The sequence below is a fragment of the Silurus aristotelis genome, assembly GCF_946808225.1.
Source record: "Silurus aristotelis genome assembly, chromosome: 15".
NCBI lineage: Eukaryota > Metazoa > Chordata > Actinopteri > Siluriformes > Siluridae > Silurus > Silurus aristotelis.
In genome coordinates, this window is record NC_139588.1 from 3,430,474 (window position 1) to 3,446,892 (window position 16,419).

Consider the following 16,419-nt stretch of genomic DNA (forward strand, 5'->3'; position numbering starts at 1 on the left):
TTAACTTTCATTCTAACCAATGTATTATTCTTTGTGCTAGTGGTGGCATAGAGTCCTGCTGAAATCATGACTCTCCATCTTCACAGTCCATTAGAGTTAAGTTTCTACTGAAGTATCAAATCTCTGTACACTTATATACAGCTCTGCTCTCTGCCTGCTCTCACATTTATTCTTTTTTTTTCTGAATGTGAAGGATGAGAATCCACTGGAATAACAGAAGAAAATGGCACCATAAGGATCGTAAAGCATGATCTTTCACCTACCGATATCAGAACCTATGCTTGAACCAAAACTTTTTGAAAGGGTGTTTCACAGGGATATATATCGATCGTTTCCCTGCGCCTGCATGTCGGGGATAGGTCTCTCACTGTCGTGTGTGCCTACGGGCCAAACGTCAGTGTAGAGTAAACGGCCTTCTTGGGGTCTCTGGGAGGGGTGCTGGACAGTTCTCCGACTTGGGACTCCGTCGTTCTACTGGGAGACTTCAATGCCCACGTGTGCAGCGACAGTGACGTGGTGGCACATACTCATACATACAGAGTACGTCATGCAGTGAAAAGTCTCTAGGTTACGTATGTAACCCTAGTTCCCTGAGGGCACGAGACGCTGCGTCGAAACACTTTGGGAACGCTTGAGTGTTCATGCTCTGAATAACATGTGTAATCAGTCAAAAATTTGACGCTGGCCATCACCGATGAGTTGACGTCACGTCCAGGAGTATAAAGCGCATATGAGAGAAGCCAGCGGCAGCTTCTGTAAGGGAGAAGGAAGCGCTGCAGGGACGCTGGAGGCGTGGCAAAGAGACGCAGCGTCTCGTTCCCTTAGGGAACTAGGGTTACATATGTAACCTAGAGATGTTCCCTTTCAGGAACTTGAGCTACGCGAAACGATTTGGGAACGAGTGTCCAATCACGCCAGACTGACCAGTCCCTGCCCAGTGTGTATGTGTACACTGGTACACATACACAGGACGTCTTGTGACGTCACGCGGCGTAGATATGGCACTCCACCGGATATTACCCAGACCGTGCCGAGCGGTTTGATGTGTCACACGTCCGGGTCCAAACGAGTTTAGGGACACGGTAAGCTAACAGGTTTGCTCGGTGGGCGTGGCCTGTGACGTCACGTGACGTCTTCGATTCAGCCGCGGTTCAACTCCCCCCATTGTGCCGAGTACTTAGACATATCACACGCCCATTTCTGAGCATGTTTTTTTTCGTGCTTATTTGGACTAATGGTGGGGGCGTGGCTTGACGTGACGTCACGTGATGTCATTATATTACCCACAGTCCAACTCCCTATGCTACGCTGAGTCCGTCGATATGTCACTTGTCCCCCTTCATGTATTTTGATGACCACGCCCATTTTGATACCCATAATGCCCTTCTGCACAAGAAGGGTAATGCCATCTCCCATGATGCAATTCACCCCAAAGGGCTGTTTGCTTTGATATATGACAAAGTGTCTGGCGTGAGAGACAAAGTCCAAATCCGTGACGGCGTGGCAGAACCAGGGCGTTGGCTTGCATCGTTCCAGTCCGTCTGATGGCTTTTTGCAGGCGTTCTGGAGGTTCAACTTTTTAGTTTCTTGATTGATGTGTCGTCGGGATATTGGGGGACGGTAGCGATCGAAGGGGGCCAAGCACTCGAAACGCCTATGTGCGTCTGGAGGTTTGAGCCAGAGAAAGGAAGCTGATTCATGGGCTTTTCTTTTTCTTTCCCTGCACCCTCCCCCCTCTGGTTCTGTTGCCTTGTTGGGAAATTTCAAACTCCTATGGAGATTCCCCTGGAGCTCATAGCAGCCACGGTGCTCTCTTCTGGGCATGGGATGTTGGATATTGTGGGAGGGGATCCCATGCACCTAAATGAACACCGTGGCTGCTCTGAGCTCCAGAGGATGAGTCTTTGTAATGTTTTATCAGGCTGCAGAGATGAAGGCCAAATCCTTTACAAGGTGACAGAACCAGGGCGTTTGTTTGCACTAAGCCACGTCAGATTATAGTTCTATGGGGAGTCAGTGCTCATGGTTCAGGGTCCAGAGACATGTCTTGTGTCACTGTGGTGAAATCAGAACCGCTAGGTAAATTTCATTTGGTTTGACATGATGTTTCTGCTTCCTTAACTTTCATTCTAACCAATGTATTATTCTTTGTGCTAGTGGTGGCATAGAGTCCTGCTGAAATCATGACTCTCCATCTTCACAGTCCATTAGAGTTAAGTTTCTACTGAAGTATCAAATCTCTGTACACTTATATACAGCTCTGCTCTCTGCCTGCTCTCACATTTATTCTTTTTTTTTCTGAATGTGAAGGATGAGAATCCACTGGAATAACAGAAGAAAATGGCACCATAAGGATCGTAAAGCATGATCTTTCACCTACCGATATCAGAACCTATGCTTGAACCAAAACTTTTTGAAAGGGTGTTTCACAGGGATATATATCGATCGTTTCCCTGCGCCTGCATGTCGGGGATAGGTCTCTCACTGTCGTGTGTGCCTACGGGCCAAACGTCAGTGTAGAGTAAACGGCCTTCTTGGGGTCTCTGGGAGGGGTGCTGGACAGTTCTCCGACTTGGGACTCCGTCGTTCTACTGGGAGACTTCAATGCCCACGTGTGCAGCGACAGTGACGTGGTGGCAACCGGTAGTAAGGGATGCCGTCAAGCTGAAGAAGGAGTACTATTGGGCCTGGTTTGCTTGTGGGACTCCTGAAGCAGCTGACGGGTACCGGCAGGCCAAGCGAACTGCAGCCCGGGTGGTTGTGGAGTCAAAAACTCGTGCCTTGGAGGAGTTCGGTGAGGCCATGGAGAAGGACTATCGGCTGGCCTCGAAGGGATTCTGGCAAACCGTCCGGCACCACAGGAGAGGGAAGCAGTGCCCTACCAATGCTGTTTACAGTGGAGGTGGGGAGCTGTTGACCTCAACTGGGGATGTCGTTGGACGGTGGAAGGAATACTTCGAGGATCTCCTCAATCCCGCCGTCAAGTCTTCCATTGAGGAAGCAGAGGCTGAGGGCTCAGAGGTGGACTCGTCCATCACCCAAGCTGAAGTCACCGAGGTAGTAAAGAAACTCCTCGGTGGCAAGGCACCAGGGGTGGATGAGATCCACCCTGAGTACCTCAAGTCTCTGGATGTTGTGAGGCTGTCTTGGCTGACACGCCTATGCAGCATTGCGTGGCGGTCGGGGACAGTGCCTCTGGAATGGCAGATCGGGGTGGTGGTCCCTCTTTTTAAGAAGGGGGACCGGAGGGTGTGTTCCAACTATAAGGGGATCACACTTCTCAGCCTACCTGGGAAAGTCTATGCCAGGGTACTGGAGAGGAGAATACGGCTGATAGTAGAACCTCGGATTCAGGAGGAACAGTGTGTTTTTCGTCCAGGCCGTGGAACACTGGACCAGCTCTATACCCTCTAAAGGGTGCTGGAGGGTTCATGGGAGTTTGCCCAACCAGTCCACATGTGTTTTGTGGATTTGGAAAAGGCATTCGACTGTGTCCCTTGCGGCGGCCTGTGGAGGGTGCTCCGGGAGTATGGGGTCCGTGGCCTTTTACGACCGAAGCAGGAGCTTGGTTCGCATTGCCGGCAGTAAGTCAGACTTGTTCCCGTTGCATGTTGGACTCCGGAGGGTGTCCGGTTTGGTGACAACACGATTTCGTCTCTGCTCTTTGCAGATGATGATGTCGTGTTGGCTTTATCAGACCAGGACCTTCAGCATGCACCTGAACGGTTTGCAGCCGAGTGTGAAGCGGCTGGGATGAGAATCAGTACCTCCAAATCCGAGGCCATGGTCCTCAGTCGGAAAGGGGTGGCTTGCCCACTTCAGGTTGGTGGAGAGTTCCTGCCGCAAGTGGAGTTTAAGTATCTTGGGGTTTTGTTCACGAGTGAGGGAAGGGCGGAACGGGAGATTAACAGACAAATCGGTGCAGCTTCTGCAGTAATGCGGTCGATGTACCGGTCTGCCGTGGTGAAGAAAGAGCTGAGCCGCAAGGCGAAACTCTCGATTTACCGGTCAATCTACGTTCCTACTCTCACCTATGGTCATGAGCTCGGGGTCATGACCAAAAGGACAAGATCCCGGATACAGGTGGCCGAATTGAGCTTTCTCCGCAGGGTGGCTGGGCGATCCCTTAGAGATAGGGTGAGAAGCTCGGTCACTCGGGAGGAGCTCAGAGTAGAGCCGCTGCTCCTCCACATCGAGAGGGGTCAGCTGAGGTGGTTCGGGCATCTGTTCCGGATGCCTCCTGGACGCCTTCCCGGGAAGACTATGTCTCCCGGCTGGCCTGGGAACGCCTCGGTGTCCCCCCGGAAGAGCTGGAAGAAGTGTCTAGGGAGAGTGAAGTCTGGGCATCTATGCTTAGACTGCTGCCCCGCGACCCGGCCGCGGATAAGCGGGAGAAGAAGATGATGATGATGATGATGATATATCGATAGATTAGTATAAGACATGTGCCGGTATTCGGTAATGCAGTAAATCGCGGTAATGAATATGCACAGTATTTTTATCGCAGACATTTCAAAACAGGGTGAATAATTGTGGATCCAAATGTAGAAGTTTAGAACGTGTCTTAGCTGCTTTTTCATGCTAGTACACTGCGTGTATGCTGTGTAAAAGAGACATGCGCACTCTGATGTAAACAGTCTCCACGTGGAGGAGAAGCATGGCGTGAGGTGGAACACTGACGATAATTTATGCCCCTTCTAAAAGGGTAAAGTCAAAGGTTTGGAAATATTTTGGGTAGCGGAAAATGCTGAGGGACTGCTGGTGGAAGACGATTTCCCTTTGTGTGAAACATGTGGAGGGAAAGTAGCAGCCAAACACCGGAACACGTCCAACATGTTCGCTCATCTTCCACACAACCATCCAGTGCGATTCAGGAAGATAAATGTCATTTTAATTCTTATTTCTGTGTCGTACACCATATAAAAACATTTTTTCACAGAATTGAATACTGTGATAAAACCTTACGGTATTATGCACTTACCGGCTCGTGCTGTGGCTGTAGTGCAGCAGATCCAGGACATCACCATCCGACGTCGCACGTGCCGAACAATGTGCCACGGCTTGTCTGAGCTTCAGAGTCCCTGAAATTTGTATAATGTTCCTTAGATGAAATCCCCCTGAAAAACAGAAGAACCAGAGGCTCACCATGCAACATCTTAAGACCAAAAGAGCACAGAGGCTCTGCTGAGCTCCAGAGCATGGGTCCTTAAACTTTTTTTTTCATGCTCCAGAGATCCAATACACTTTCCCCTACCAGGTGGTAGAACCAGGACATTCTCTTACACTAAGGCATTTTGGCAATGTCTTTGGCAGCGCAGTTTGCAGGCGCTCTGGAGGTCCCGCTTTTGAATCGTTTCGCAGTGATATTTATGTAGCACAAGCAATGAAAATTTTGACGAGCATCACGTGGTTCTCCTTCTTTCTCCTCTTTTCTTTCTCTTTCCATGCACACTCTCACACCAATAGATTAGAACGCAACACACACTTAGATTAGATGAGAATAAAAGGCCACGTTTCTATAGTTTTTTATATTTGTATAGCACCAGCACACCTACAAACCATGCTGAACCTGCTGAAATCATGACTCTCCATCTTCACCGTCCATTACAGTTAAGTTTCTACTGAAGTATCAGATCTCTGTACACTTATATACAGCTCTGCTCTCTGCCTGCACTCACATTTATTCTTTTCTGAATGTGGCAGATGTGTATTCTGCTGAAATCCCATGAGAAAAGAGAAGCAATAAGGCTTGGAGGAATTGATCCTTTAAGCAAATAAAGCAGGACCTATGCTCCAAACCAAAACTTCTTGCAAAGGAGGTACAGTATCGCACCAGAGCCCATAAATAGAAACTGAATGAAGTTGCTGTCAAACCGAATGTAAATGACATGATTTCACCACAGTGACACAAGACATGTCTGACTCACGGATCATGTTGATAGACTGTAGGAAGAACCAGCCCCAGAATCCCCATTATACTGTGTGACTCCGCTTTTGACTTTCCCTTGTGTAATCCCATACTTCAGCTTCTGCTAATAATAATAATAATAATCATAATAATAAACAATAATTATTGATATATCAGTTATACCATGGGTCAGAGTAAAGTAATAGCAGTTATACCAGAGCCCATTGTAAATTAATAGCAGTTATACCAGAGATCAGAGAAAATTATTAATAGCAGTTATACCAGAGGTCAGAGAAAATTATTAATAGCAGTTATACCAGAGATCAGAGAAAATTAATAACACTTATACCAGAGTTGAGAGAAAATTATTAATAGCAGTTATACCAGAGGTCAGAGTAAATTAATAACAGTTATACCAGAGGTCAGAGTAAATTAATAGCAGTTATACCAGAGATCAGAGTAAATTATTAATAGCAGTTATACAAGAGGTCAGAGTAAATTAATAGCAGTTATACCAGTGATCAAATTAAATTAATAGCAGTTATACCAGAGACCAGAGTAAATTATTAGCAGAGTAAATCAATAACAGTTATACCAGAGGTCAGAGTAAATTAATAGCAGTTATACGAGAGGTCAGAGTAAATTATTAATAGCAGTTATACCAAAGGTCAGAATAAATTAATAACAGTTATACCAGAGGTCAAAATAAATTAATAACAGTTATACCAGAGGTCAGAGCAAATAGCAGTTATACCAGGGGTCAGAGTAAATTAATAGCAGTTATACCAGAGATCAGATTAAATTAATAATAACAGTTCAGAGTAAATAGCAGTTATACCAGAGGTCAGAGTAAATAGCAGTTATACCAGAGGTCAGAGTAAATTAATAACAGTTGTACCAGAGGTCAGAGTAAATTAATACCAGTTATACCAGAGAACAGAGTAAATTAATAATAGCAGTTATACCAGAGGTCAGAGTAAATTAATAACAGTTATACCAGAGGTCAGAGTAAATTAATAATAGCAGTTATACCAGAGATCAAAGTAAATTAATAACAGTTATACCAGAGATCAGAGCAAATAGCAGTTATACCAGAGGTCAGAGTAAATTATCAGCAGTTATACCAGAGCTCAGAGTAAATTAATAGCAGTTATACCAGAGGTCAGAGTAAATTAATAGCAGTTATACCAGAGGTCAGAGTAAATTAATAATAGCAGTTATACCAGAGGTCAGAGTAAATTAATAATAGCAGTTATAACAGAGATCAGAGTAAATTATCAGCAGTTATACCAGAGCTCAGAGTAAATTAATAGCAGTTATACCAGAGGTCAGAGTAAATTAATAATAGCAGTTATACCAGAGGTCAGAGTAAATTAATAATAGCAGTTATACCAGAGGTCAGAGTAAATTAATAATAGCAGTTATACCAGAGGTCAGAGTAAATTAATAGCAGTTATACCAGAGATCAGAGTAAATTAATAATAGCTGTTATACCAGAGGTCAGAGTAAATGAATAACAGTTATACCAGAGGTCAGTGTAAATTAATAGCAGTTATACCAGAAGTCAGAGTAAATTAATAACAGTTATAGCAGAGATCAGAGTAAATTAATAATAGCAGTTATACCAGAGATCAGTGTAAATTAATAGCAGTTATACCAGAGATCAGTGTAAATTAATAATAGCAGTTATACCAGAGATCAGAGTAAATTAATAATAGCAGTTATACCAGAGATCAGTGTAAATTAATAGCAGTTATACCAGAGATCAGAGTAAATTAATAATAGCAGTTATACCAGAGATCAGTGTAAATTAATAACAGTTATACCAGAGATCAGTGTAAATTAATAATAGCAGTTATACCAGAGATCAGAGTAAATAAATAGCAGTTATACCAGAGGTCAGAGTAAATTAATAGCAGTTATACCAGAGGTCAGAGTAAATTATTAATAGCAGTTATACCAGAGATCAGAGTAAATTAATAATAACAGTTATACCAGAGGTCAGAGTTAATTAATAACAGTTATACCAGAGATCAGAGTAAATGAATAATAGCTGTTATACCAGAGATCAGAGTAAATTAATAATAGCTGTTATACCAGAGGTCAGAGTAAATTAATAGCAGTTATAGCAGAGGTCAGAGTAAATTAAAAGCAGTTATACCAGAGACCAGATTAAATTAATAACAGTTATACCAGAGGTCAGAGTAAATTAATAGCAGTTATAGCAGAGATCAGAATGAATTAATAGCAGTTATACCAGAGATCAGAGTAAATTAATAATAGCAGTTATACCAGAGCTCAGTGTAAATTAATAACAGTTATACCAGAGATCAGTGTAAATTAATAACAGTTATACCAGAGGTCAGAGTAAATTAATAACAGTTGTACCAGAGGTCAGAGTAAATAGCAGGTATACCAGATATCAGGGTCAAATTTCTTTCGGCGTCTTCCGTTAGGGGTCGCCACAGCGGATCCTCCGCACGTTTTTGATTTGGCGCATGTTTTACGCTGGATGCCCTTCCTAACGCAACCCTTCCCAATTTATCCGGGCTTGGGACCGGCACTGAAAGTGGCTGGGGTTGGTTCCCTGACCGGGGATCGAACCTGGGTCGCAGCGGTATGAGCGCTGCATCTGAACCACTAGACCACCAGGGGTATACCAGATATCAGAGTAAATTATTAATAACAGTTATACCAGAGGTCAGAGTAAATTAATAATAGCAGTTATACCAGAGGTCAGAGTAAATTATTAATAACAGTTATACCAGAGGCCAGAGTAAATTAATAATAGCAGTTATACCAGAGGTCAGAGTAAATTAATAGCAGTTATACCAGAGATCAGAGTAAATTAATAACAGTTATACCAGAGGTCAGAGGAAAGTAATACACTGTAAAAATGTTTAAGAGTTTTAGTCAGGTGAACAAGTAAAATCATGTCCTGTCAACTTGCAGTTCTTCACTACACAACTGGATGAGTTCTAACAACCTCGACTTGATGGGAAATGGAAAACTTTAAATAACAAGTTCATATAACAATAAAACATAGGTTCTATCAATTTTCTCTGTAATGTGCATGTGCCAGAAACTCTACGTCATTAAACCGTACTATTTTAACAAAGTTGAGACAGGTGCACCATCCGCCATTTTCTGCACTTGAAGTTGCTGATCATGCCAGAAAAGATGAAGGAGCTCGCGATTACAGATGAACTTTATTCACTGCAAATAATGTAAAGAGTAAGTATATTTTCTTTAATGTTAATTAAGACTTGTTTCGTTAGCGCTCACCGTAGTCAATCACATGTTGCGACCTTCATTAATACTGAATACAGTTCACTGAAGTGAGACCTGTTGTGTTGAGCATGTTCTAATTTAAGCTTTATGAGCTTAATCCTCGTCTCTGTAAAAAGGTAATGGAGACTAGTTTAATTCATAAGACTATAAGAAAAAAATATGTTTGCCCATCAGAACACTATGATTACACATTTGTTTATTTAAATGTCTTTAATTGTATTTTCATGGGACGATAGAAACAACTTCATTACTTGAGGATGTAAAAGAACTGGTGAACCGTTTTTTTTAATCGGTTCATTAAAACGAACTGTCCGAAAGAACCGGTTCGCGGAAAATGACTGATTGTGTAACAGTGATGACTCTGGACGTGATGATTCGTGCTTGATTGATCAAAATGCTTGATTGACTTATGTTTCTTAAACACTCAGTCAATAATTTGTAAAAAAATGTATTTAAAAATTAACGACTGAAACAGTCGTTTAAGAAACAGACATACATCTGAGCACGTGCAAATGGTGTCTTCTGTATAGCTAACTTGCGTGTTGATCTTGCATTAATGTAACATCACAACTTTTTGTAGTTTAATAATCACATCATTAAACTTTTGTCATTTGTGTTATCTATGAAGCCCTGAAGAATCATGAACTGTAGAAACATTTTCAGCTAATAAAAGCTTTATTTACAGCGTCGCTTAATTTCATAATGCCAGCAATATCATCACTATAATATTCAATGTATCACCCAGTCATAGAAGTTTATACTTTTATCCTCATTGTATTTGGTAAGTAAGATGTTCAGTGAATATTTCTGTGTTTAACGTGTATGTGTACTTTGATGGAGTTTATTGTTTTTTTTATTTGTAGGATCAGTACAGTGCAAGTAGAGTGGAAGCACAACTCCATATCAATGAGGTGGTGTTGCAAGATTTGTAGATTTTCCTCATCCAACCAGCGTGCCCTAATCACACATTACAAGCTGAGACACTGCCATCAGGCAAGTCACTGTCCACTCCCATGCATCTATAAAGATTGTGTATGCACATTTAGTAAACATTGTAAACATACATCCTCTTTGTATGATGAAAACATAAAAAGTTCAGTCTTTGTTTAGAATAAAGTTTGTATTCGCTACTAGATTAATATCAAACCTCATTGGTTCTTTTGATCAAATGTTGTGACACAAGAACAACTGAGGTTTGATGTATTATGTCATGGTAACATAAAAACTGATATGATCGGTTTATTACACAAAGTTATCTTTAAAAAAATGGTAAAAAATGGTAACATGAGTGATCCACTACTTTAACAGAATTCTTTGCTTTTTAGAGCTGAACAGCCTAGCCACTATTCATTTTCATTTTATTGAATGAATGTTTGGAGTGGCATGTTGATGAGTAAATGATAATATCTTTGGTAACCTATCCAGCAGGATTAGACACCCCTGAATTAAGTGGCATGAGCGTGTTACATCCACTATGAAATCTTATTTTGTCTAAAAAAAAAAATTTACAAGCAAATGTTGTTGCACACATCATTGTCAATTTATTTACAATAAAAGTATACAAGTGTAAATATGCAAATTTAAAAAAAGTTTACATTTTTTCAAAAGCATCAAAGAATGAGGGAGGGGGAGAAATGATAAAGAAAAACAAAGGATTGAAAGAATAAAGCTGGTACTTTAACTATTATATTTTACAGACAACAAAGCAAAAGATGAGGACAGCAGTATTGCTGCATCTGCCATGGTACATGCGAGAGACTCCTTCAAAATTCATGAAGATATTCAAGGTAAGCTAAAACATGGAAGGCAAAACCAGGGAAAATGAAACATTAGATCTCTCAATTTGCAGGGGACTGGGACTATATTTGTGTAATTGCTTTTAAGTAATAATACCTTGTTTTGTTTACATTCTATAAAGCCCAGTGACCGTTAAGAGGATGTGATCCAGGGTGTGGTGATTGGAATTCTTGTGGTGGTGGAAAATGTGATGGAACCTCTCCCAGCATTCTACAATGACGTTGCCCTGGTGATTGAGGAAGAAGTGGTAATGCGTCACCTGACTGACATTCCTAATGCTTTTCTGAACCTGATGGGCCTGGTGTATGCATTACATCTTCACTACACAAAGGAACTAAAATTCCCTTTTGAAGTGATACAGCAGCTGTTTATTGGAGTTGGATCAGACTCTTTGAATACCAAGTTGCTGCGATAAGACAGAAAACACACAAATCCTTTTTTCCATTTTGCATTTTGTTTAATGGTTGTACTGGTTTAAAGTGTAAGAGCATTGTTGTTTTTAGATCTCATTGTTTTAAGTGGGAAATTGGGATTCTTGAAATCTGTTCAAACTGACTTTTCTTGTTCGCTTGTACTGCTTCCTCTTTCCATGAATTTTTACTATGATTGGGAATTGAAGACAGTTTTTGAACAGTTGAATGTAAAGTTTAACACGGCTTATTGTGAATTATTCATGTGGTCTAGTGGTTAAGATGCAGCGCTCTCACCGCTGCGACCCGGGTTCGATTCCTGGTCAGGGAACCATCCCCAGCCACTCTCAGTGCCGGTCCCAAGCCCGGATAAATTGGGGAGGGTTGCGTTAGGAAGGGCATCCAGCGTAAAACATATGCCAAATCAAACGTGCGGAGGATCCGCTGTGGCAACCCCTAACGGGAGAAGCCGAAAGAAACTTTATTGTGAATTATTCATGTACACTTGTTTTTGCAATGAATATATCTGATGACAAGGAGAGTTATTTGTACTATTTTGGCTGGAGGATGTGGGTCTGTTCATACAGAAGTTTGCCCCTGTTTGTGTGAGCTGTGTATATGTGAAGGTTTTTCTTGTCGAGTGTTTTTATAGCTTTGTAAGAGGTTTCTTCATGTCTGTGTTTTTGGATGCAGTGTATCTGTTTAAAAAATAAATGCTAAGAGTTTGAATTTTGCAGTTGTGTTGATTTCATAAAAAAATCTGGTTAGATTTCCAGAACTACTTGTCAAACCAAAGTCCAGTAAATGTTTGAATATGTGACATGATTGAAGATGCACTGATGCTTAGAGTGATTTTGCCTTTACTTTTCTCCAAAACTCCACAGTAAAATGAATTAAAATTTAAAATAAGAATATAATAAACAGGGAGACTCTAAATAAAAATGATTTGAAAGATTGAGCAAACCTAAAAAAGATTTTTAAATGTTTGAATATGGTGAATAAAATGCACTGATTTTTCTGTTTCTTAACGGAAACGCCGTTCTGAAGCGTCTTAACATGTATTTTGACCGCTCCCAGCACCCGTACCGTACGTGTACGATTAGACACGCAACACAAAGTGCGGCTGCTTAACCGTGTATTTTCAAGATGTGGCCTTAACCTCAGTGTGGAAAAGCGACTGATCTGAAGCTGCTGCTTTTCAGCTGATACACACTGTGGAGTCAAAAGTATTTGGACATCGGTCTTTTCGAGTCAGATGTGGTTCATTCACTATTTATGCTGAGAACCTGCATGAAGGTGGTACTAAATTTATTAAATGTACCATTGACATGTTACACCTCAACTTGCTCTGACCTTAAATCAGGCTCTAAACTGTAGCAGTTCCTCCTCCACCCACACGGGGAAGACTCCTCCGTGGAAGTTACGCTGAGTTACAGGAAGTCACGCTGGGTTTCTGTAGGTTCTGTAGGTGGAAGATTTTATTGCATCTCATGTAAAAATTGCAGTAGCAGTTCTACAGAATTCACGTCTTAATGAGAGAAAAAGCTCAGCTTTAGTAACTCATCCTGCTGTTTTAATAAAAAGATTTCAATAAAAAGAGAATCTCAGCATCTCCAACTAGAAATACAATGTGCATTCTGTTCAGGTTCATACAGCAGGTGATAGAACTCATCATCAGTTTGCATGTTAATGAGCTGGATGAAGCATTTATTCATTAGTTATTTATCCAGTTATCATCTGTTAACCTGTTATTTCAACAAAACCAGATTTTCTCCTGCAAACCAAGTTCAAGAAAATGCTACAAGGAATTGACTCCCATGTCGTGTTTGCTGGACTTTAGAATGTAATACTTTATTGCACTGAGGTGCTTCAGTACCTAAAGGTCTACATTTAAACATATTTATGATTTTATAATAATAATCTTTATTTTTATTATATGCAGATTTACACATATATGAAATCTCACACTGCCCTCTAGTGGCCCTGTCACGACTTTCTTTTTACTTAATTCTGTACAAATATTATTAATGGGGTTTTGTTGTCTAGTTATATGTGATGTTGATCTTTTACAAAGCAACATATTTTTCTAATTAATATTAAACTGTCTTAAACTTAAACTGTTTACTGTTTTACATGTATAATTTTTAAGCTGCATTTTTGTGATATAAATAAATGAAACAGAAGTTAAATGAAGCTGATTAAAATGAATGTAATAAATAATGTAGAAATAACGAGTACAGATTTAATAAAATAAAATCCAGTCTTTATGGTGAGAACCTGCATGAAGTTAGTATTAAATGTATTAAAAGTATTATCTACATGCAAGAACTCAAACATGTTAGAATCCAATATAAACTTGATCAAATCTCAAATCAGACTCTGAACTGTACGAATGCTATTTGTTCTGTTATTGAACTAGAAACAGTGAATGTTGAGATGTTTGGGAATTGATTATCGTCTGTATATATGCAGGTCAGGGGTTTTTCATGCTGGAACACCGTTCATTACAATGAGACGATGATGTAAGATGACGAGCGAAACCACAGAGACGAAGCTGACTGAGGTGAACCCCTCAAACTAACCCAGGAACAGAGTAGGAACTTTCTGACCAGCTGCTGGTTTTGCACAAACAGAACAAAAGTTTCTTTTCTTGAGTGAGACTGCTGAAAGAAATATTTTTAAGGAGACAGAATGTTTCATGTTACAGATTTTTCTACAACTGTGGAATCGAGTCATTTACCAGTGAATCTTTTGATTCAGACTCAATTGAACGAACACTGTTGCTAACATTACTATCAGATTTATTATTATTATTATTATTATTATTGTTATAACTAACACATTATTAGATATTACGTTCATTATAATGAAGTTTTATAGGAAAAATTATAACTAAATGAACAATTTCCTATGTTATGTTATAATTATCTCATTCATACAACTGAGCAGTTGAGGGCCCATGATAGCAGCTCCAACAGACATTTAGTTGAATCTTCTGAGGAGAAGTGGGTTCCACACACCAGCCATCAACCAGAAAAGAGGTTCAAGCAGTCTCCAAACTCAGCACCTGTTTCAGCTCTACCAGTAAGAGTGAGAGACAGAAAATCCCAGTCTTCACTGGTTGTATCCCCCAACACACCTGAAGAGAGGTGGAATCAGGATTTTACACCCCAGCCAGTCTGTAGCCCATCTGTCATGGCACTTGTTGATGAGAAGATGTTGGGAACGGGCTACAAACTGTTCGTTGACGACTTCTACACAAGTCCAGCACTGTTTAGAGATCTCCTAAAAAAGAACATCTGAGCATGTGGGAAATTTCGGTCCACAAACCCTCAAACCATCACCAACAAGCTTCTGAAAGAAGCTCCTCGAGGCCTCATCACTGGCTGAGAGAAGAGGATGTGCTGTTTGTAGAATGGAAGGATAAAAGGAAGGTCCAGATGTGCTCCATCATTCACAGAGGCACTGAAGGAAGCATTGTGCTACTTTTATTTTCATGACTTTCTTCTTCTACTGTTTTTCTAATGTTCAAATACCAGTCTTATGCTTATTGTGTGAATTTTATTATTCCCAGTACATTTGGTTATCAGGCTGCTTTTCCTCAAACAGATGGAGGGAGAAAAGGACTACACACAGTCTCAGAATAATGTTTATAGGAATCTCCTTTTTATTGTATTTTCTTCAAAGCTGAAATATAAACTCATTACACATGTGACTTTTAACCCGTCACTATTCTGGATTGTTTCAGGACCGAATTCATGTATTTATATATTTTAAAAATTAAATGTTTTATGACGTACACATTTTTTTCTAAGGAACTTCAGCATCTTTGGATGATGTAAAGCCCAAAGTGTTTTTTTAAAAGAGATGTAAATTGTGTATGTAGCACACTGTTGTCAGAAACTTTTACCATTGAAAGTCAGGAAGGTCATTTTCAGCTGTGAGGCCCAAAAGTGGGGCTGAAACCAAACAGGGTTCAAGAAACCAGGTTTATTTTCATATAAGTAACAGTATTTAGTTCAGTAAACTTTAGTGGATTTAAAGGAGAATTCAGTGCTGTTTAGTTCAGTAAAGTCTTCATTTAATCCAAAACTATTCCATTCATTAAGTTCAATTATCCTCAAATTAATATTTTTACATTCAATAAAAACAAATCATCCAGTTTTATTGATGTTTATTTAGTGAATAATGCATTTAATAAACCGTTGGTTTCACTCAGAATGACGTTTTATCTTTTAATAAGTAAAAATGTTTTTTATAAAACTCATCTGAAGCATAAAGTTTTACAATAAATACAATAAACAGCATTTTGCCTAAAATACTCACATACAGGTTTTATAATAATCACAATTAAAATGTTTTCCAACTTCTGCCTCCTTTCAGTTGAGGGGAAAAAGAAGCTAAAAATGCACCAGTCGTTTAAAACAAAACCAATATAGAAACATTTCTTCCAGCTCATAAATCCTATAAAACATGCAGCATTAAACATGAACTTCCAGCAGATGAACATCTCATAATACTGTCTGGAAGTGAGAAATGTACAGGTTGTTTTTACTCCATACACATGAACTTACTTTGATCAATTAATCAATAAAGTCAATAAAAGAATCCCAAACTGCTGTGTGTCTTGTCCTCGCTATTAATGACGTCATTAGAGCTCCACTACTTCTAATGACCTGCTGTGACAGTGAGCTCTAATACACATCACACTGCCACCTACTGGTCATTTATGATTCTGCAACATTCAGCACATGCGCAGGAAAGCACAGATGTGACGTCGCAAAAGAAGGGCGGGGCTTCACTATGTGACGTCACAGTAGGACATATAGGTCTGTATAAGTCAGAACAGTCAGTATTTCTCATTTCTCTGATCAGTTACTGTGAGTAACGAGACATAAAGTTAAGAATGTAAGTGGAAGAGATTTTTCAAAGCATAAGAGAAAAGAAATTTAAACAGGCTGCTGAAAAGAAGGAGGCACTGAAACACATAGAGAAAGTAGCAGCAGAGTTGGA

General features: G+C 40.1%; 2 protein-coding genes across 26 annotated transcripts in view; one reads left to right on the top strand and one right to left on the bottom strand.

Moving 5' to 3' along the window:
• LOC310738044 (uncharacterized protein) overlaps positions 1–16,419 on the top strand; it is a 387,632-nt gene that overhangs the window by 251,552 nt on the left and 119,661 nt on the right. The gene's annotated exons all lie outside the window — the stretch shown is intronic.
• The window catches only part of LOC310738441 (uncharacterized protein), a gene marked incomplete at its 5' end in the record, with an annotated part of 500,089 nt that continues 498,046 nt past the window's right edge, over positions 14,377–16,419 (bottom strand). Inside the window, one exon of the mRNA XM_083563424.1 lies at positions 14,377–16,125. The remainder of the gene's footprint in view (positions 16,126–16,419) is intronic.